Raw genomic sequence first — 23,550 nt, forward strand, 5'->3', positions numbered from 1 at the left:
CAGTTCCAGTTCTGTATAAAATGCAGCATTATAGTTGGGACAAAATATGTACTGCCTGCAGTTGTTTTGTAGAAATCAGCCGCTGATTATTACTTCAATGCAGGACCATTTTTAATCCTTCAAGGTGTCTGTTGGCACATATCACTCAGATAATAAAGGACCCAAAACCAAAAAGAAAGATGCTTGCTAACTTCAACAACTTGCATTTATATAGCGCCTTTAATGTAGTTAAATGTCGCAAGGCACTTCACAGGAGCATAAACCAAACAAAAATTGACACCGAGCCACAGACCGGGATATTAGAACTGAATATTTGCCTTTATTAGCCAAGGTATAGAATACAAGAGCAGGGAGGTTATGCTTGAACTGTATAAAATACTGGTCAGGCCACAGCTGGAGTACTGCGTGCAGTTCTGGTCACCACATTACAGGAAAGATGTGATTGCACTAGAGAGGGTACAGAGGAGATTTACGAGGATGTTGCCGGGACTGGAGAATTTTGACTATGAAGAAAGATTGGATAGGCTGGAGTTGTTTTCTTTGGAACAGAGGAGGCTGAGGGGAGATCTGATTGAGGTGTATAAAATTATGAGGAGCCTGGATAGAGTGGATAGGAAGGACCTGTTTCCCTTAGCAGAGGGGTCAAGAACCAGGGGGCATAGATTTAAAGGTTTAGAGGGGATTGGAGGGTAAATTTCTTCACTCAGAGGGTGGTGGGGGTCTGGAACTCACTGCCTGAAAGGGTGGTTGAGGCAGAAACCCTCACCGCATTTAAAAAAAAACTTGGGTGTGCATTTGAAGTGCCGTAACCTGCAGGGCTACGGACCGAGAGCTGGAAAGTGGGATTAGGCTGGATAGCTTTTGGTTGGCGGGTGCAGACACGATGGGCCGAATGGCCTCCTTCCGTGCTGTAAATTTCTGTGATTCTATGATTAGTATGAGCCACTAAAAGCTTGGTCAAAGAGGTAGATCTTGAAGGAGGAGAGAGAGACAGGCGGAGAGGCTTGGGGTGGGAATTTCAGAGCTTAGGGCCCGGGCAGCTGAAGGCACGGCCGCCAATGGTGGGGCAAAAGCAGTGGTAGTTGGACAAGAGGCCGGAGTGTGAGGAGAGCAGAGTTTACAGTCTGTTAGACTTGGAGAGCGTAGTGTTAATCACGAGAATGTTGCGTCATCTTGGGATTCAGCCTGTAGTAACACATTGCTCAAACCTTATTTCCACGGTTTATGAGTTCCATGCCACCCCCGCTATGGGATTATTACCTCATAATCCTTTGCCTCCCCCGATTTGATTGGCAAAAGAACCCGAGGCAACGTGAGGAAACATTTTTACGCGGCGAGCGGATAGGATTTGGAACGCGTTTCCAGATAGGGCGCTGGATACAGATGCAATAGTCGCCTTCAAAAGGGAATTGGATAACTACTTCCACAAGAAAAAAATGCCGGGATTTGGGGAAAGAGCGGGGGAGTTGGACTGACTGGATTGCTTTTCGAGAGAGCCGGCGCAGACTCGATGGACCGAATGGCCACCTCCTGTGCTGCACTATTCTATGTTTCTAGGATTATTCCCAACATAATCATAAAATACAAGCTCCCCGATGACTCACTGGGTCAGATAGCGGCCCCTGTTGTTCTAAACCATAACCAAAGGGCCGAGATCGACTCCTGGTCTCTGCTGAGTTGGCTGATGCCTGCAGGAGCTATCGCAGTTTGACTCAGTACCCTGGAGTTGAGAGGCACGTAACTCAGTTCCTGCTCCTGATTGGTAGCCAGCGACTGCGCCTGACATTCGCTGAATACCTTCACAAACAGAGAATAGCTTCTGGAGTGAGATAACAGAAACTCAGAAACCATGGGACCGTTACCCCAATAACAGCCAGTGCCTCAGGAACAGTCTCCCAGAGAGATAGTGTGTGTGGGACTGTACCCAAGTGAGAGTCAGTGTGTGTGGGACTGTACCCCAGTGAGAGTCAGTGTGTGTGGGACTGACCCCAGTGAGAGTCAGTGTGTGTGGGACTGACCCCATTGAGAGTCAGTGTGTGTGGGACTGTACCCAAGTGAGAGTCAGTGTGTGTGGGACTGTACCCCAGTGAGAGTCAGTGTGTGTGGGACTGTACCCCAGTGAGAGTCAGTGTGTGTGGGACTGTACCCCAGTGAGAGTCAGTGTGTGTGGGACTGTACCCCAGTGAGAGTCAGTGTGTGTGGGACTGTACCCCAGTGAGAGTCAGTGTTTGTGGGATCCTTACCCCAGTGAGAGTCAGTGTTTGTGGGACTGTACCCCAGTGAGAGTCAGTGTGTGTGGGACTGTACCCCAGTGAGAGTCAGTGTTTGTGGGATCCTTACCCCAGTGAGAGTCAGTGTTTGTGGGATCCTTACCCCAGTGAGAGTCAGTGTTTGTGGGATCCTTACCCCAGTGAGAGTCAGTGTTTGTGGGATCCTTACCCCAGTGTGAGTCAGTGTTTGTGGGATCCTTACCCCAGTGAGAGTCAGTGTGTGTGGGACCCGTACCCCAGTGAGAGTCAGTGCGTGTGGGACTGTACCCCAGTGAGAGCCAGTGTGTGGGACTATACCCCAGTGAGAGTCAGTGTGTGTGGAACTGTACCCCAGTGAGAGTCAGTGTGTGTGGGACTGTACCGCAGTGAGAGTCAGTGTGTGTGTAACTATACCCCAGTGAGAGTCAGTGTCCATGGGACCTGTACCCCAGTGAGAGTCAGTGTGTGTAGGACTGTACTTCAGTGAGAGTCTGTGTGTGTGGGACTGTACCCCAGTGAAAATCAGTCTGTGTGGGACCTGTACCCCAGTGAGAGTCAGTGTGTGTGGAACTGTACCCCAGTGAGAGTCAGTGTGTGTGGGACCCGTACCCCAGTGAGAGTCAGTGTGTGTGGGACTGTATCCCAGTGAGAACCAGTGCCTTGGGTGTGGAGTTGGGGGAGTGGATTGGAAAGGAAATAAGAATATTTAAAGTATTAAAACAACACAAATCTGTGACAAATTTGTAACGTGCTGCAATGACTATGGCTGTAGGAGGAGGCTGACATCAGCCAGTGTGAGTCACTCCTACACAAACACATTCCCTTTAGAAAATAGTTGGACTGCCACCACCATCTTCCTCTTCCTTTTCCTCTGTAAGGAGAATTCAATCATTTCTCGGCCCTGAATCACTTCCTGCCTCACTTGCGTAAGGGATGTGTGTTAAAGGGGCCAGCACCAACACCTCAGCATAAGTTTGGTTAAAGCAGAACTGTGTCGGGAAACATCACTCTCTTTTAAGGCATGCTTTCTCTTATGGTGATATCACGGAAGCTGTCTCCCCCTCACTCCCTCAATGATCCCCATCTTAACACGCTTGCATGTTACGAAGATGCTAAAACAATACTCTCAGCTCTCCAAAAGTCTCAGCACTAAGGCTGAAGCTGAGCCGGCAGGGGTTTAATCTCACCGCCAGCAGGGGCTACTCCATCTGGCCCTGGGTTAGGGGTGCAGAAATTGGCCAAAGTTCCTGCTCCTCCTAGCCCCTCTCCAGGAACTTGAACACAAAATCTAGGCTGACACTGCAGGGCAGTACTGAGGGAATGCCGCACTGTCGGAGGGGCAGTACAGAGGGAGTGCTGCACTGTCGGAGGGGCAGTGCTGAGGGAGCAGCGCACTGTCGGAGGGGCGATACTGGGGGAGTGTCGCACTGTCGGAGGGGCAGTACAGAGGGAGTGCTGCACTGTCGGAGGGGCAGTACTGAGGGAGCGCCGTACTGTCGGAGGAGCAGTGCTGAAGGAGCGCCGCACTGTCGGAGGGGCAGTACTGAGGGAGCGCCGCACTGTCGGAGAGGCAGTACTGAGGGAGCGCCGCACTGTCGGAGGGGCAGTGCTGAGGGAGTGCCGCACTGTCAGAGGGGCAGTACCGAGGGAGCACTGCACTGTCGGAGAGGCAGTACTGAGGGAGTGCCGCACTGTCGGAGGGGCAGTACCGAGGGAGCGCTGCACTGTTGGAGGTGCCGTCTTTCGGATGAGACGTTAAACCGAGGCCCCGTCTGCTCTCTCGGGGATGTAAAAGATCCCATGGCACTAGTTTGAAGAAGAGCAGGGGAGTTATCCCTGGTGTCCTGGGGCCAATACTTATATCTCAATCAAGATCACAAAAAACAGATTATCTGGTCATTATCACATTGTTGTTTGTGGGAGCTTGCTGTGCGCAAATTGGCTAATGAGTTTCCCACATTACAACAATGACTACACTTCAAAAGTACTTAATTAGCTGTAAAGCGCCTTGTGACGTCGTGAAAGGTGTTATATAAATGCAAGTTCTTTGTTTCTTGATCACTATCCAGTCACTCTGGCTACACGTGTGACATTGGATGAGAGCAGGATCGATTCTCTCTGTATCTAAGCTCACACATGGAGCATGGCCATTGGCCCAAGGAACAAGTGAATCCTTTGCGCCAGAGGCACAGTGTTCCAGAGGTAGGGCCAAGCCTGCAGCTAAATGGGGAAAAACTGGGAGAAAAGACCCACAGCCTATTTCCAGATCACCCGGACGACATGTCGCCTCCCAGCCCTTCCCTTGCGCCATACACCAGCAAATAACAGGGTCGGAACGAGCTTGTAGGGGGCTAATTCTGCCTTTAACCATCATCATCACAGGCAGTCCCTCGAAATCGAGGAAGACTTGCTTCCACTCTAAAAGTGAGTTCTCAGGTGGCTGAACAGTCCAATACGGGAATTACAGTCTCTGTCACAGGTGGGACAGACAGTGGTTGAGGGAAGGGGTGGGTGGGACTGGTTTGCCGCACGCTCCTTCCGCTGCCTGCGCTTGATTTCTGCATGCTCTCGGCGTTGAGACTCGAGGTGCTCAGTGCCCTCCCGGATGCTCTTCCTCCACTTAGGGCGGTCTTTGGCCAGGGACTCCCAGGTGTCGGTGGGGATGTTGCACTTTATCAGGGAGGCTTTGAGGGTGCCCTTGTAACGTTTCCTCTGCCCACCTGGGGCTCGCCTGCCGTGTACGAGTTCCGAGTAGAGTGCTTGCTTTAGGAGTCTTGTGTTGGGCATGCGAACAATGTAGCCCACCCAGCGGAGCTGGTCGAGTGTGGTCAGTGCTTTGATGCTGGGGATGTTGGCCTGATCGAGGACGCTGATGTTGGTGCGTCTGTCCTCCCAGGGGATTTGCAGGATCTTGCGGAATACTAGCTTGTATGGGGCTAATTCTGCCTTTAACCATCTCCTGCCCAGCAGTGTCCCGATACAGCATTTTCTTGGAAAAAAAGAAGTGAGCTCAGCCAGAACGACTGGAGCTCTGCTAACCTCAAGGAAACTGCGGTCACCAAATGTCTACGGTGAGTAACCAAGTCTGGCGCAGTGAGTTCGAGCTGCCCGGGATCCTGGCCGACAATCGCTGGGGAACTGACCCGGGGAACCAAGGGGTACATGCCCCTGACCCGGGGAACCGAGGGGTACATGTCCCTGACCCGGGGAAACCGAGGGGTACGTGCCCCTGACCGAGGGGTACGTGCCCCTGACCCGGGGAACCGAGGGGTACGTTCCCCTGACCCCGGGGAACCGAGGGGTACATGCTCCTGACCCAGGGAACCAAGAGGTACATGCCCCTGACCCGGGGGACCGAGGGGTACATGCCCCTGACCCGGGGGACCGAGGGGTACGTGCCCCTGACCCGGGGAACCGAGGGGTACGTGCCCCTGACCCGGGGAACCGAGGGGTACATGCCCCTGACCCAGGGAACCAAGAGGTACATGCCCCTGACCCGGGGGACCGAGGGGTACGTGCCCCTGACCCGAGGGACCGAGGGGTACTTGCCCCTGACCCAGGGAACTGTGTGATGGCGGACTGCAGAGAGCGCAGTCCGCTGATCGAGTCTACCTGCACCGCTACTTTCAAAATAAAGGAAACTTTCTTCACAAAGAACCCTCTTTACAAAGCAGGGGTGGGGTTCGGGGGTCTGGGAGGGCCCCACCTTTCTTCTAAAAAGTCAATCAGCACTCATGTCCCCGAGAAAAATTAAACTGTCCAGAGGCATGACCACTAACAAACACCTTTCACTGTCGATTAAAAATGCTGAGATGAATTAATAATTAGCCATCTTTCCCTTTTAAATGCCAAGCCAAACACTTTACATAAGCAGACCGCTTTCAGAAGATTTTGCAGCATGATAAATGGAACAAGGGTTTTGTAAGGGACCATCCCTAAATATCAGCATTTACAGGAAAAAGTGCAAAGATTTGATGGTGCGTGGTTGGGAAAGGGCTACTCTTCGAAGAACACGTTGATATTTATATCCACGCGGATGTCCGGTGGTTTTTTAAAAATTTGTTCATGGGATGTGGGCATCGCTGACAATGCCAGCATTTATTGCCCATCCCTAATTGGTCACGGCAAGTCGGATGACGCTTTATTTTAAAGTGACAGCATTATTATTCTGCTGCTAAGGCTGCCTTTCACTTTAAGGTTACAAAATTTAATCGTTCTGTCAATGAACACCGCCTGTGGTCAGTTAAGAGTTTGTAAGAACATAAGAAATAGGAGCAGGAGTCGGCCATTTGGTCCCTCAAACCTGCTCCGCCATTTAATAAGATCATGGCTGATCTGATCATGGACTCAGCTCCACTTCCCTGCCCGCTCCCCATAACCCTTGACTCCCTTATCACTCAAAAATCTGTCTATCTCCACCTTAAATATACTCAATGACCCGGCCTCCACAGCTCTCTGGGACAGAGAATTCCACAGATTTACAACCCTTAGAGAAGAAATTTCTCCTCATCTCAGTTTTAAATGGGCGGCCCCCTATTCTGAGACTATGTCCCCTAGTTTTAGTTTCCCCGATGAGTGGAAATATCCTCTCTGCATCCACCTTGTCGAGCCCCCTCATTATCTTATATGTTTCGATAAGATCAACTCTCATTCTTCTGAACTCCAATGAGTATAGGCCCAACCTACTCAAACTATCTTCATAAGTCAATCCCCTCATCTCCCGAATCAACCGAGTGAACCTTCTCTGAACATCCTCTAATGCAAGTATATCCTTCCTTAAATACGGAGACCAAAACTGTACGCAGTACTCCAGGTGTGGCCTCACCAATACCCTGTACAGTTGTAGCAGGACTTCTCTGCTTTTATACTCTATCCCCCTTGCAATAAAGGCCAACATTCCATTTGCCTTCCTGATCATTTGCTGTACCGGCATACTAACTGTTTGTGTTTCATGCACAAGGACCCCCAGGTCCCTCTGTACTGCAGCATTTTGCAATTTTTCTCCATTTAAATTATAATTTGCTTTTCTATTTTTTCTGCCAAAGTGGATAACCTCACATTTTCCCACATTATACTCCATCTGCCAAATTTTTGCCCACTCACTTAGCCTGTTTATATCCCTTTCTAGATTTTTTTGTGTCCTCCTCACAATTTGCTTTCCCACCCATCTTTGTATCATCAGCAAACTTGTCTACATTACACTCGGTCCCTTCATCCAAGTCATTATATCATTGTAAATAGTTCAGGAACAGCACCGATCCCTGTGGCACCCCACTAGTTACTATTTGCCAACCGGAATATGACCCATTTATCCTGACTCTCTGTTTTCTGTTAGTTAGCCAATCCTCTATCCTTACTAATATATTCAACATCATCATCATAGGCAATCCTTCAGAACCGAGGAAGACTTGCTTCCACTCCTGAAGTGAATTATTTGGTGGCTGAACAGTCCAATACAAGAGCCACAGACTCTGTCACAGGTGGGACAGACAGTGGTTGAGGGAAGGGGTGGGTGGGACTGGTTTGCCGCACGCTCCTTCCGCTGCCTGCATTTGGTTTCTGCATGCTCTCGGCGACGAGACTCGAGGTGCTCAACGCCCTCCCGGATGCACTTCCTCCACTTAGGGCGGTCTTTGGCCAGGGACTCCCAGGTGTCGGTGGGGATGTTGCACTTTATCAGGGAGGCTTTGAGGGTGTCCTTGTAACGTTTCCTCTGCCCACCTGGGGCTCGTTTGCCGTGAAGGAGTTCTGAGTAGAGCGCTTGCTTTGGGAGTCTCGTATATGGCATGCGAACAATGTGGCCTACCCAGCGAAACTGATCGAGTGTGGTCAGTGCTTCAATGCTGGGGATGTTGGCCTGAGCGAGGACACTGATGTTGGTGTGCCTGTCCTCCCAGGGGATTTGTAGGATCTTGTAGAGACATTGCTGGTGATATTTCTCCAGCAACTTGAGGTGTCTACTGTACATGGTCCACGTCTTCTCCCTGTGGCCGAGGAGCTCCTCCCGGAGTCGCACTGCGGATTTCGTCCCCTACGGGGCACAACGGATATGATTTTTGCAGCGCGACAGCTGCAGGAAAAATGCAGGGAACAGCACCAGCTCTTATACATGGCCTTCTTCGACCTTACAAAGGCCTTTGACACTGTCAACCGCGAGGGTCTATGGAGCGTCCTCCTCCGTTTCGGATGCCCCCAAAAGTTTGTTACCATCCTCCGCCTGCTCCACGACGACATGCAGGCCGTGATCCTTACCAACAGATCCATCACAGACCCAATTCATGTCTGGACCGAGGTCAAACAGGGCTACGTCATCGCCCCAACCCTCTTCTCAATCTTCCTCGCTGCCATGCTCCACCTCACAGTCAACAAGCTCCCGCTGGAGTGGAACTAAACTACAGAACCAGTGTTCAACCTGCACCGTCTCCAGGCCAGATCCAAGATCACCCCAACCTCTGTCGTTGAGCTACAGTACGCGGACGATGCCTGCGCACATACAGAGGCCGTGCTCCAGGACATGGTCGATGTATTTACTGAGGCGTACGAAAGCATGGGCCTTACGCTAAACATCCGTAAGACAAAGGTCCTCCACCAGCCTGTCCTCACCACACAGCACTACCCCCCAGTCATCAAGATCCACAGCGCGGCCCTGGACACCGTGGACCACTTCCCATGTCAACAAGAGCAGGCATCGACGACGAGATCCAACACCGCCTCCAGTGCGCCAGTGCAGCCTTTGGTCGCCTGAGGAAAAGAGTGTTTGAAGACCAGGCCCTCAAAACTGCCACCAAGCTCATATATTACCCCCAATCTCGTGAACTTTTATCTTGTGCAGTAACCTTTTATGTGGCACCTTATTGAATGTCTTCTGGGAATTCAAATACACCACATCCACTGGTTCCCCCTTATCCACCCTGCTCGTTACATCCTCAAAGAACTCCAGAAAATTTGTCAAATATGATTTCTAATTTGTCAAACGTGTTTAATTGCAGAGTTGTGGGGGCAGTGTGTGCATTGGCAGCTGATTGTAAATATTGGAGCTCCGGGTCAGTAAAAACCAGCACAAAATGACGAGCTTTCTTTTTGGTGTATCCGTGAAACTTTGTAGCATGATTTCGGAAGTGTGTCGAACTCTCTGAAACTTTTTACAATAAATAGATATTGATATAAAGAAACGCTTAATGTTCATGTTTTTTTTAAAACAAATAACTAATTTTTGATTGGACGGGATGGCTGGCTGGGAATTGCGATATTTGAAAACCAGCCAGCAAAGCTCGTGTGTTCTGAGCCGGATTGTAAAGTTGGATGCTTACACACACAAGTAGCACATTTTGCGCTGGCATGCAGCCTTTTTACTTAAGCATCAGATATGTGTAAACTCCAGACTCGACTATCCAACGCTCTCCTGGCCGGCCTCCCATTTCCACCCTCCGTAAACCTGAGCTCATCCAAAACTTGGCTGCCCCTGTGTCCCAACTCGCACCAAGTCCCGCTCACCCATCACCCCCTGTGTACCATGTCCTAACTCGCACTGAGTCCCGCTCACCCCCTGTGCCCCGTGTCCCAACTCGCATCATGTCCCGTTCACCCATCACCCCCTGTGCCCCGTGTCCTAACTCGCACCGAGTCCCGTTCACCCATCACCCCCTGTGCCCCGTGTCCCAACTCGCACCAAGTCCCATTCACCCATCATCCCCTGTGCTCGCTGCCCCGTGTCATAACTTGCACCGAGTCCCGCTCACCCATCACCCACTGTGCTCGCTGACCTACATTGGCAGCCGGTCCGGCAATGCCTCGATTTAAAAATTCTTATCATTGTGTTCAAATCCTTCCATGGCCTCGCCCCTCCCTGTATCTGTAACCTCCTCCAGCCCCACAATCCCCCAAGATCTCTGCACTCCTCTAATTCTGGCCTCTCGTGCACCCCGATTTTAATCGCTTCACCATCGGTGGCCGTACCTTCAGCTGCCTGGGCCCTAAGCTCTGGAACTCCCTCCCTAAACCTCTCTGCCTCCTTTAAGATGCTCCTTAAACCTACCTCTTTGACCAAGCTTTTGGTCACCTGTCCTAATATCTCCTTATGTGGCTCGGTGTCAAATTTTGCTTGATAATCACTCCTGTGAAGCACCTTGGGACGTTAAAGGCGCTATATAAATACAAGTTGTTTTTTGTTTGAATGTGCAGTCTGGTTTTTGATTGATTATCACAGTTTGAGTGTGGAAATAAACAAGGACAGACCCTGGGGTCTTGCCAAGACTTAAGAATGGTCCCTTGCACAGCAACGCAAACAATTTGAACAGATTATGAGACTAAACGCACCTGCGGGGATCAGTCCAGTCTTTGATCTGCTGGTGACCACATTTCAGTCACTCGGCATCCTGCAAAACCAGTTCATTGGAGTGTCCTTGTTAGTCCTGGATCAGAGCAGGAGAACCCAGTTCAAACTGGACCAGCATTTCGAAGCTCTGTGTGTTTATGCTGCTCAACCTTCAACAGAGAGAAAAGGAATATCTTATAACAGATGTAAGCGATTGTATTCAGCATTGATTTCGGAACATAGGAACAGGAGGAGGCCATTCAGCCCCTCGAGCCTGTTACACAGGAACAGGAGGAGGCCATTCAGCCCCTCGAGCCTGTTACACAGGAACAGGAGGAGGCCATTCAGCCCCTCGAGCCTGTTACACAGGAACAGGAGGAGGCCCATTCAGCCCCTCGAGCCTGTTACACAGGAACAGGAGGAGGCCATTCAGCCCCTCGAGCCTGTTACACAGGAACAGGAGGGGGCCCATTCAGCCCCTCGAGCCTGTTACACAGGAACAGGAGGAGGCCCATTCAGCCCCTCGAGCCTGTTACACAGGATCAGGAGGAGGCCCATTCAGCCCCTCGAGCCCGTTACACAGGATCAGGAGGAGGCCCATTCAGCCCCTCGAGCCTGTTACACAGGAACAGGAGGAGGCCCATTCAGCCCCTCGAGCCTGTTACACAGGAACAGGAGGAGGCCCATTCAGCCCCTCGAGCCTGTTCCGCTATTTAATTAGCTTGTGGCTGATCTGAATGTTAACTCCATCCACTCGCCTTGGTTATGTAATCTTCAATACCCTTATTTAACATTACAACGGTGACTACACTCCAAAAGTACTTCAATGGCTGCAAAGCGCTTTGGGACGTCCGTGGTCGTGAAAGGCGTTATATAAATGCAAGTCTTTCTTTCTTTAACAAAAATCTATCAATCCCAGTTTTGAAATGTTCTTTTCCTTTTCTAACTGATTGGCAGGACCCACTGACCAATGCTAACCCCAGGGTCATCACCGTTAGCCAGGCACAACTGGAAGTGACAGCAGAGATGCGCTCATTGTCCTCACTCTCAGTCGCTTGGAAAGAGGGAGACCAAACGCAGCCAGTGTTTGCCTGTGAATCACTAACCAGTAACCCCGGCCTGCCGAGTGCCTGCAGGATACTGAGTGAGAAAAGGATTGGCCACAGCGGCAACGTTGAAAATCCCGCCAGCACTCATCGTGAAAAGTGACCACTTAGGTAGCAGAGGGATGTCAGAGTTGGGAGAGGGAGGGGCTGGGGGCCTAAGCAAAGGTAGGCGCTTCTCTATCAACTAGGGGAGTGTGCGGGAGCAAAACCATAATCAATGAATCAATCAGCCCAGTGGGACCTCCCAGGGGCCACCATCTGAGATGAGCTGGTTTGCAACAGCAGGTCCATGGGATGGTGGGAACATGCTCCGAGTATAGTTCTTAATTACCTGAAAAACGCAGACAATCCGGGTCATTATCACATTGCTGTGTGTGGGAGCTTGCTGTGCGCAAATTGGCTGCTACATTACAACAGTGACGACACTCCAAAAGTACTTCATTGGCTGGAAAGTGCTTTGGGACGTCCTGAGGATGTGAAAGGCGCTATATAAATGCAAGTTCATTCTTTCAGAAGTAGCGTCGTTCTACTGCGATGTCCAGTTAATTCTGTTTACTGATGGACGCGTCTGGTTCTCCGGAATATTCCTTTCCCCCACCACCCCCCGCCTAATATTTCAGAATTTGACGATGGCACCAAATTGGAGAGTGTAGTTAATGCCGTGGAAAATTACAGGAAGACATTGATAAACTTGCAGCATGGGCGTGTAATTGGTCAAATGAACTTCAATTATAAGTGTGAAGTAATACATGGAAGGGTGAAGGAGGTGGTCACATACTCCTTGTAAAGTAAGTGTCTAAATGGGGCGGAGGAGTCTGGGTACAGATAAACAAATCACTAAAAGTAGTGTCGCAGATAAATAAGGCCATAAAAAGCAAACCAAGCACTGGGGTTCATTGCCAGAGGGACAGAATTGAAAAGCAGAGAAGTTATGTTAAACTTGTATAGAACTTTGTTTCGACCACACTTGGATACTGCGCACAGTTGTAGTCTCCATATTACAAAAAGGATAGAGCGACACTGGAGAAAGTACTCAAAGGATTTAGTAGAATGATACCAGAACTGAGAGGTTATACTGATCGCGAAAGGCTGAACAGGCCGGGGCTCTTTTCCCAAGGAAAGAGAAGACCAAAGAGTGACCCGATAGAGGGTCTTTAAGATTATTAAACGGGTTGGATAGGGTAGACACAGAGATGCTGTTTCCACTCACGGGCGAGGCCAATACTGGGGACCATCAATATAAGATAGTCACTAATAAACCCAATGGGGAATTCAGGAGAAACTCCTTTCCCCAGAGAGTGGTGAGAATGTGGAACTCGCTGCCACAGGGAGGGGCTGAGGCGAATAGTATCGATGTATTTAACGGGAAGCTGGATAAACACATGGGGGAGAGAGGAATAGAGGGATATGGTGATGGGGGGAGATGGAGAGGGGTGGGAGGGGGCTGGTGTGGAGCATAAACCCCGGCACGAGGCGGTGGGGCATAAACCCCGGCACGAGGCGGTGGGGCATAAACCCCGGCACGGAGCGGTGGGGCATAAACCCCGGCACGGAGCGGTGGGGCATAAACCCCGGCACGGAGCGGTGGGGCATAAACCCCGGCACGGAGCGGTGGGACATAAACCCCGGCACGGAGCGGTGGGGCATAAACCCCGGGACGGAGCGGTGGGGCATAAACCCCGGAACGGAGCGGTGGGGCATAAACCCCGGAACGGAGCTGTTTCTGTGTCTGTAAATACAGTCTGTGCTCGCCCCGCCTCTCCCCCCCGAGGGTGCTGACTCATGTTGGGTTGTGGCTTCATGGGTGTCAGCTGCCCTTCGCTCCAAATAACTGTGCATCATCTGTGAGTGTAGCTGCTGTGTGTTAGCCTCTCATTTGATTGCCCGGTTGGGAGGGGTGCTTGAGGCTATCACAGCCAGGCCTAATCCAGGCCACCAACACGGCACGTCAGGAGTGCGATGGAACACTCTCCATCGGGAGACATATTCGCTTTTCTGGAGAAAAGTGCCCCTGCCTATTCAGTTTTCCTGATACTCATAACCTCTCAGTTCTGGTAACAACTGGGCCTAGAATCCTGGATCTCCCTCCCCAACAGCACCGTGGGAGCACCTTCACTACACGGACTGCAACGGTTCAAGAAGGCGGCTCACCACCACCTTCTCAAGGGCTACTGGGGATGGGCAATAAATGCCGGCCTTGCCATGCGATGCCCACATTTCACGAATGAAAACAAAATCCCAAAGTTCACGTAATCCTAAACTGTCTTACTGTAGTTTGTTTTAAGTTGTAACTGCTGGATAGAATTTGTGGGAAACAAAATGGATGCATATCCATGTATGGGTTAAAATGGGCTACAATGTCACTGATTGGCTGAGGGTCATGGTCATGTGGTTATCACACGGGGTTGGGTCACTGTATGTATCTGACTCACTGTCAGCTGTGACTCAGTGGGTAGCACACTCACCTCTGACTCAGAAATATGTGAGCTCAAGTCCCACTCCATCAACTCCACAAAGAAATAAATCCAGGCTGACACTCCAGTCAGTCTTTCTATCTCAAGCACTCGAATCGCTAACCAATGAACTCTCCCCCGCCCCCAGTGTTTGTATACAGAGGTAGATCAGTTCGACGCGACAATCAATACCAGGGCATCAATAAAGATCAATTACAACTAGTTACACAGGCAGTAAGCACCAAAGATGGGTTTTAGCCCCGAATCTTTTGCGAGCAGGGTACTGTGCATTTACCCTTCCCCCTTGAGGTAACGAAAGAACTTGCATTTATATAGCGCCTTTCATGACCACCAGACGCCCCAGAGCGTTTTACAGCCAATGAAGTACTTTTGAAGTGTAGTCACTTTTGTAATGTGGGAATCGCAGCAGCCAATTTGCACACAGCAAGCTCCCACACACAGCAATGTGATAATGACCATATCATCTGGTTTTTTGTTATGTTGATTGAGGGATAAATATTGGCCTGCTCATCTTCAAAATAGTGCCATGGGATCTTTTACGTCCACCTGAGTGCACCCTCTGTATTGCCCCTCTGATAGTGCGACACTCCCTCAGCACTGCCCCTCCGACAGTGCAGCACTCCCTCAGTACTGCCCCTCCGACAGTGCGACACTCCCTCAGCACTGCCCCTCCGACAGTGCGGCACTCCCTCAGTACTGCCCCTCCGACAGTGCGGCGCTCCCTCAGTACTGCCTCTCCGACAGTGCGGCGCTCCCTCAGTACTGCCCCTCCAACAGTGCGGCACTCCCTCAGTACTGCCCCTCCGACAGTGCGGCGCTCCCTCAGTACTGCACTGGGAGTGGAGATGCGTTGCCAACTCTGGTTGGACATATTCCTGGAGGTTTGTCACATGACTACCTGCCTCTAACAACCTTTCCCGGTCAACCAGCCTTTTTTTCCTCTTTACGATATTTCAACAACTAATAAACAAAAGCGCTGAAAAAATATGAACCAAAACCATCATTTGGTGTAACGCCGTGTGATTTCTCCCCGGGGGTTTTGATCCCGGCAGTGTCCCGGAGATTATTCGTCAATTCCTGTCGACCCCAGGGCGATCCTGGAGTGTTGGCAACCCCTATGCTTTGTGGTGAATTGAAACAACACCAAGTGAGGTCAGGCAGTAGCTGGAGAGGCGGGTTACAGGGAGCGATCGATTCTCTGAGCTGGATACAGCCTCAGCCAGCAGTCAGGCCCAGCGGCCTCTGCAGTCATGTTTCCATCATCTGACTCTGGCAATGCCTCGGGGCCTGGAGCAATGTTTTACTTCGCTGCGATTTCAGCAACAGGCACGGAAGGAAATGCTGTGCTCGCTGCTACAACTCTGCTTTGCTCTCTGTCTAGTTACAGCGCCTTCCCTTCCTCTCGTATCAAAACTGGCCGTTCAGATGCTGAGGGCCATTCAGTGATGGTGATGTCTCCTCCCCCACTGCCCCCCATCGCCCCCCCCCCCGCTCCTCACCCCCCCGCACCTCATCCCCCCAACCCCCCACCTCACCCCGCCCCCCCACTGTCCCCCCACACTCTCCCCCCTCCCCACTCTCCCCACGCAGTCTCCCCTTTGCCCCCACTTTCCCCATTGCCCCACCTCACCCCCCAACTCACCCCGCCTCCCCACTGTCCCCCTGCACTCTCCCCCCCCAGTCTCCCCTTTTCCCCCCACTTTCCCCATTGCCCCACCTCACCCCCCAACCCCCCGCCCCCCTTCTCTCCCCTCGCACTCTCGCCTCTCCCCCCTCCCCACTCTCCCTCTGCCCCCACTTTCCCCATTGCCCCACCTCTCCCCCCCTCCCCTAGCCCCCCCCCTCCTCCCCCGTCCTGCCCCATACCCACCCACCTCCCCCCCCTCTGCCCCACCCCCCCCTCGCTGAGGATGATGGGGAAATTACGTCATCCATAGTCTCTGATCCAGACCTGGAGGTCTGCTCTCCATATTATAGAACCAAAGGATATCGAGGCACTGGAGAAGTTGCAAAGAAAGACCCACGATTGATACCAGAACGGCGAGATTATACCCACCAGGAAAATTTGAACAGGTTGGGGATCTTTCCTCTGGAAAAGGGAAGGCTGAGTTGCAAGATAATCAATGTCTTTAAAATTAGGAAAGGGGTTTGCTAGGGTGGACATAGAGAAGATGTTTCCCCTTGTGGGGGAGACCAGAACAAGGGGCCATCAATATAAGATAGTCAATAATAAAAACTTTTATTTATATAGCGCCTTTAACGTAGTAAAACGTCCCAAGGCGCTAATTAGTGTATTCAGGAGAAATTTCTTTCCCCAGAGAGTGGTGAGAATGTGGAACTCGCTGCCACAGGGAGGGGTTGAGGCAAATAGTATCGATGTATTTAAGGGGACGCTGGATAAACACATGGGGGAGAAAGGAATAGAGGGATATGGTGATGGGGGAGATGGAGAGGGGTGGGAGGGGTGGACCATAAACCCCGGCACGGAGCGGTGGGGCATAAACCCCGGCACGGAGCGGTGGGGCATAAACCCCGGCACGGAGCGGTGGGGCATAAACCCTGGCACGGAGCGGTGGGGCATAAACCCCGGCACGGAGCGGTGGGGCATAAACCCAGGCACGGAGCGGTGGGGCATAAACCCCGGCACGGAGCGGTGGGCCGAATGGCCTGTGTCTGTGCTGTAGACTCAAAGTGATTCTATCGAACCCATCCTTGAGGAGACCATGACTTCACTGAGGATGGGACAAGGGGCTGACTTCACACAGGAGCCGTGAGTCACCCTTGAAACCACTTACCCAAAATTCCACCGGTCCAAACATGTACTCACACTTTCCCTCTGTAAAATGTTTTACAGAAGTAAGTCTCAGCACTCGCGTCCCCTCCTCGCTCTCAACCGAAAATCCAGCCAATTTGAACAGAAGAAGGCTCCTTTCATCAGAGAGACGCAGCAGCTAAAAGCCCACGTGACCACCAGACACAGGCTCAGTTAGATGTTTCGGCCTTTGAAGTGGGCGTCTGCACTGTGGCCAAGACATCAGTTCAAAGGGAAGCAGAGAGGCTGTACCTCCCATCCTCGCTGAACCGCAGGCATCCAATGACCCTCTGCTTCCGCTGCCGGTTGGCGATGGACAATAGGGCAGTTTGTAAATAAAAAATCTTTCTTCTTGAGGTTTGGGAGAAACTGGGCGACGTTGCCCTGAGGTGGTGATGGTCAGCTTCCTTCACCGTGACTGGTTTCCATTCCAGCCTTTGGCTTCTTCATCCAAAACTCTGCCACCCATGTCCAAACTTTCCCCAAGTCCCGTTCACCCATCACAACAACAACTTGCATTTATATAGCGTCTTTGATGTAGTGAACGTCGCAAGGTGCTTCACAGCAGTTGTTATGAGATAAAACTGATCAATTTGACACCGAGCCACATATGAAGAAATTATGGCAGATGACCAGAAGTTTGGTCAAAGAGGTAGGTTTTAAGGAGCGTCTTAAAGGAGGAGAGAGAGTTAGAGAGGCGGAAAGGTTTAGGGAGGGAGTTCCAGAGCTTGGGGCCCAGGCAACAAAAGGCATGGTGACCCACATTGGCTCCCATTCCGGCAACGCCTCGATTTCAAAATTCTCATTCTTGTTTCCAAATCCCTCCATGGCCCTCGCTCCCTACCTATCTCTGTAACCTCCTCCAGCCCCACAACCCTCCGAGATCTCGCCGCTCCTCTAATTCTGGCCTCTCGCGCATCCCCCAGTTTCCAGCCATCCCCCCCACCCCCCCCCCCCCCCACCATTGGGGGCCGTGGCTCCGGCTGCCTGGGCCCCGAGCTCTGGTAACTCTGCCCGTCTCCCGATCTCTGCAGCGCCGGTCTCTAGCGGGGCGCGTGGTTCCGTGAGCACCGATCCCTCCGCTGCCTCACCCAGCTGGCCATGCGTGCGCGTGTGCGTTGCTGGGACATTCGACCCGGGAGGGCACCGCATAGCTGAGTCCGCGCCTCACCTCATCCAACGACCGTGTGCGCACAAACGCCAGGCGCCCACCGGCCAAGAGTTTACGTTAGATGAGCTGTCGCCGGCGCATGAAACGATCCCTACCACCCCACAGGAGCGGGAACCCTGGCCGATTTCCCTCTTCCCCAACCCCAAGGTTCTGAGGACGATTGGCGGTGTCTCTACCGCTGGCCCTGAATAGGGAGCGCTCCCGGACTGCCATGGCTCCGTCCCTGGCTGGGTAAATTCAGGGCAGGAGTCCTGCAAATATAAAGGACCTCCAGGTTTTGCCGGGACCCAAAACTCTCCCCCTTTTGGAATAGGAAGCAGAAAGGGAGACTATGGGCGGGGGGGGGGCGGTTTGCCCGGTGCTGGGTCTGGGGCGGCTAATTTCGCTGACGGGGATGTTTCTGTGCTGCCGGGTATTGAGCCGGATTTGGGCTCATTGTTCCAAATAAATGTAAACTGCGCTAACCCAGAGTCCCCCCAGCGATAGCGCACCGCTCACGGGGCACAGTCCTAAAACATCAGTGTCACGCGACGTGTCACAGCATGTCGCAACGTCCCACCCCTTCTCTCGAAGAAGAAATAAAGAACTTGCATTTCTATAGCGCCTTTCACGAACTCCGAACGTCCCAAAGCGCCAATGAAGTACCTTTTGGAGTGTAGTCACTGTTGTAATGTGGGAAACGCAGCAACCAATTTGCGCACAGCAAGCTCCCACAAACAGCAATGTGATAATTACCAAATAATCTCTTTTAGGATGTTTATTCAGAAATAAATATTGGCCCCAGGACACCGGGGAGAACTCCCCTGCTCTTCTTCAAAAGAGTGACATGGAATCTTTTCAATCCACCTGAGAGGGCAGACGGGGCCTCGGTTTAATGTCTCATCCGAAAGACGGCACCTCCGACAGTGCGGCGCTCCCTCAGCACTGCCCCGTCCGACAGTGCGGCACTCCCTCAGTACTGCCCCTCCGAAAGTGCGGCACTCCCTCAGTACTGCCCCTCAGACAGTGCTGTACTCCCTCAGTACTGCCCCTCTGACAGTGCGGTGCTCCCTCAGTACTGCCCCTCCGACAGTGCGGCGCTCCCTCAGTACTGCCCCTCCGACAGTGCGGCACTCCCTCAGTACTGCCCCTCCGACAGTGCGGCGCTCCCTCAGTACTGCCCCTCCAACAGTGCGGCGCTCCCTCAGTACTGCCCCTCCGACAGTGCGGTGCTCCCTCAGCACTGCCCCTCCGACAGTGCGGCGCTCCCTCAGTACTGCCCCTCCGACAGTGCGGCGCTCCCTCAGTACTGCCCCTCCGACAGTGCGGCGCTCCCTCAGTACTGCCCCTCCGACAGTGCGGCGCTCCCTCAGTACTGCCCCTCCAACTTTGTGACTCAGAGGTGAGTGTGCTGCCCAATGAGCCAGGGGCACCTCGATCTGGGCAGCACATTCAGTGCCGCCCATTGTGCCACCAGGGAGGGTATCGACTTGCCAATGGCCGCCGTTATCGGGCCGACTGAAAAGTCAGACAACACAAGAAAGATGGCAGCTTCCGCACCTCCCCTTTGAGTCACCGAGAAGCAGTCGGTGGGGTCGCCCCGCGCAGAACTCGCCCTTTGAGGCAAATTCCCCCGCAGGGGCGCAAAGGGGTCGGCACGGGGCAATCTGGGGTCATCGGCGTGTCTGTGCTGCGCCCTTAACTGGGGGGGGGGGCGCAAACCAGCTTTCGCCGGCAGAGCCCCGGGGCGGGGGAATACGCGCGGGTCGATGTGGCTGGTGCGGCCACTCGCACTGACAGATTAGCGCTCCGTTAACGCCGGCGGACAGCGCTAACTGGCCCCGCGGAGAGGGGCAATTTCGGATCCTGCCTTCTTTAAATTTCATCGCTTCCAGCTGTGCTTATTTTTTCAGTCCCTGTGGTTCCCTCTCGCCCTTCGCCTTCCATTGTCTGTCAGCGCGCTGCTCTGTGTCGAGTACGCCTCGCACAATCATGCTCAAATGTCACCAGCACGGAGCGGCCAATAGCAGCCCCACTCTAATTGGCCCCAGCACCGGCTGCTGGCCCCTCCCATCATCAGCCAATTAAAGCAAGCAGGGGAAAGGGTAGATATGGTGCAGCCTGACATTACCTGCTGTGCCTCTGCATTCAGCCCTGGGAACTATCGCAGTCTCCCGTTATTATTATCAACTGCTGTATTTCACAAACTGAAGTGAAGTGGGGGTGGGTGGGTAAAATTAAGACAAATTGTTATCGCTAAGCATAGAAAAAAAACTGCTTCCTGAATCTTACAATGGCAAAAAGAAAGACTTGCATTTCAATAGCACCGTTCACGACCTCTGGACGTCCCAAAGCCCTTTACAGAAAATGAAGAATTTTTGGAGTGTAGTCAGTGCTGTAATGTAGGAAATGCAGCTGGAAATTTGGGCACAGCAAGCTCCCACAAACAACTAACGGAGCAGTCCGTGCCCACATGCAGCAAGACCTGGACAACATTCAGACTTGGGCTGAGAAGTGGCAAGTAACATTCGCACCACACAAGTGGCAGGCAATGACCATCTCCAACAAGCGAGAGTCTAACCACCGCCCCTTGACATTCAACGGTATTACCATCGCCGAATCCCCCACCATCAACATCCTGGGGGTCACCATTGACCAGAAACTTAACTGGACCAGCCACATAAATACTGAGACTACAAGAGCGGGTCAGAGGCTGGGTATTCTGCGACGAGTGTCTCACCTCCTGACTCCCCAAAGCCTTCCCACCATCTACAAGGCACAAGTCAGGAGTGTGATGGAACACTCTCCACTTGCCTGGATGAGTGCAGCTCCAACAACACTCAAGAAGCTCGACACCATCCAGGACAAAGCAGCCACTTGATTGGCTCCCCATCCCCCACCTTCAACACTCACTCCCTCCACCACCGGCGCACCGTGGCTGCAGTGTGCACCATCTACAAGATACACTGCAGCAACTCGCCAAGGCTTCTTCGGCAGCACCTCCCAAACCCGCGACCTCTACCACCTAGAAGGACAAGGGCAGTAGGTGCATGGGAACACCACCACCTCCACGTTCCCCTCCCAGTCACACACCATCCTGACTTGGAAATATATCGGCCGTTCCTTCATCGTCGCTGGGTCACAATCCTGGAACTCCCTCCCTAACAGCACTGTGGGAGCACCTTCACCACACGGACTGCAGCGGTTCAAGAAGGCGGCTCACCACCACCTTCTCAAGGGGTAATTAGGGATGGGCAATAAATGCCGGCCTTGCCAGCGACGTCCACATTCCGGGAATGGATTTTAAAAAAACAATGACCAGATCATCTTTTTTTAAAATGATGTTAATTGAGGGATAAATATTGGACAGGACACCGGGGAGAACTCCCCTGCTCTTCTTCAAACAGTGGCTGTGGGATCTTTTACGTCCACCTGAGAGGATAGACAGGAGCCTCGGTTTAACGTCTGATCCGAAAGACGGCACCTCTGACAGTGCAGCAGTCCCTCACTATCCTGGATTTTGTGCTCAAGTCTCTGGAGTGGGACTTGAACCCACAAGCTCTTGACTCAGAGTTGAGAGTGTTGCCCACTCAGCCACAGCCGACACCTTGCACGGCGTACAGCGCAGGAGGCCATTGGGCCCATCATGTGGTGGTTCTTTGGAAGAGCTGTGTAATTAGTTCCACTTCCCTCTGCTCTTTCCCCACAGCCAATGTTTTGTTTTCTAAGTATTTATCAAATTCCCTTTTGACAGTTACTATTGAATCTGCTCCCACCGCCCTTTCAGGCAGCGCGTTCCCGATCACAACAACTCGCTGCGTTCTTCAGCCTGATTGACTGCACACACTCAGGCTCTGGGCCCAATTTATTTTCCTATCTAAACAATGATAAGCAGGAGAGTTGCCTTCATGACGTACAGTGCTGGCTGTAACACAGAATTTTAGTGTCTCTCCCAGCCTCCCATCGGAGTCACATCATTTTCCACACACACAACGGCACTTTGATCTTAGTCCAGGCAGATGCTGGGATCCATCCCAAATGGAAAAATTAATCTTTTTTTTGCAATAATCAAGAACTCGGAGGGTAAGTGCTGCCTCTCTGCCCCCCCCCCCTCCCTCCGCCCCCACTCAGATGTGAGCTTTTAGATTGATCGATCATAATTTCTTATACCTTCGATGAAAGATCTTTGGCCGGCCCAAAGGGACATCGCGTGACTTTAAATAACCATAATTTCTGAGCGGGTGGGAAGACGGGATGGGACGGGGAGGAATAGACAGAGAGAGAGAGAGAGAGAGAGAGAGAGAGAGAAAGATGAAAGGAGAGAGAAAGGTAGACGGGGAGGGAGGCAGAAGTCGAGAGAGAGAGAAAGTGAAAGACAGGATGAGACGCACAAACGGAAAAGGTGGAAGAGATACTGAAACAGGCAAGGAGAGAGAGAAAGTAAAAACAGACAGAGAGGAGAGAACCACATGCACAATATTTGAAAGTGGAGAGAGAGACATGGACTGAGACAGGCTGTGAGAGAGAGATGATGTTTGCAGCACAGAAGGAGCCGGTGTCCGCTCTCGGTTAGGCGGGAGCTATCCACCTTTCTCTTTTCAAAACTTTTATCCACTTATCTGTTCAAATTATTATGGATTCTGCTTCTGCCATTGTTTCTGCCAGAGCATTACAGGTCCAAAAAGACCCTGTCTATAAAAAAGGAGAGGAGGTGAGAGGCAGAGAGAGAAGGAATGGAAAAGGAAAGAAAGACTTGCATTTATATAGCACCTTTCACGACCACCGGACGTCCCAAAGTGCTTTACCGCTAATGAAGTACTTTTGGAGTGTAGTCACTGTTGTAATGTGGGAAACACGACAGCCAATTTACGCACAGCAAGCTCCCACACACAGCAATATGATAATGACCAGATAATCTATCTTAGTGATGTTTATTCAGAAATAAATAGTGGCCCCAGGACACCCGGGAGAACTCCCCTGCTCTTCTTCAAAATAGGGCCATGGGATCTTTTACATCCACCCGAGAGAGCAGATGGGGCCTCGGTTTAACATCTCATCCGAAAGATGGCATCTCCGACAGTGCAGCAATCCCTCAGTACTGCCCCTCCGACAGTGCGGCGCTCCCTCAGTACTGCCCCTCCGACAGTGCGGCATTCCCTCAGTACTGCCCCTCCGACAGTGCGGCGCTCCCTCAGTACTGCCCCTCCGACAGTGCAGCACTCCCTCACTGTCCTTCCGACAGTGCGGCACTCCCTCAGTACTGTCCCTCCGACAGTGCGGCACTCCCTCAGTACTGTCCCTCTGACAGTGTGGCACTCCCTCAGTACTGTCCCTCCGACATTGCGGCATTCCTTCAGTACTGTCCCTCCGACAGTGCAGCATTCCCTCAGTACTGCCCCTCCGACAGTGCAGCACTCCCTCAGTACTGCCCCACCGACAGTGCAG

General features: G+C 52.1%; 1 long non-coding RNA gene across 1 annotated transcript in view; it reads right to left on the reverse strand.

Annotated features, from left to right (window-relative positions):
• LOC139275939 (uncharacterized) overlaps positions 1–23,550 on the reverse strand; it is a 69,880-nt gene that overhangs the window by 32,696 nt on the left and 13,634 nt on the right. Inside the window, exon 3 of the long non-coding RNA XR_011595797.1 lies at positions 10,566–10,733. This is a non-coding gene — a long non-coding RNA (uncharacterized lncRNA). The remainder of the gene's footprint in view (positions 1–10,565; positions 10,734–23,550) is intronic.

Source organism: Pristiophorus japonicus, chromosome 11 (assembly GCF_044704955.1).
Source record: "Pristiophorus japonicus isolate sPriJap1 chromosome 11, sPriJap1.hap1, whole genome shotgun sequence".
Classification (NCBI taxonomy): domain Eukaryota; kingdom Metazoa; phylum Chordata; class Chondrichthyes; family Pristiophoridae; genus Pristiophorus; species Pristiophorus japonicus.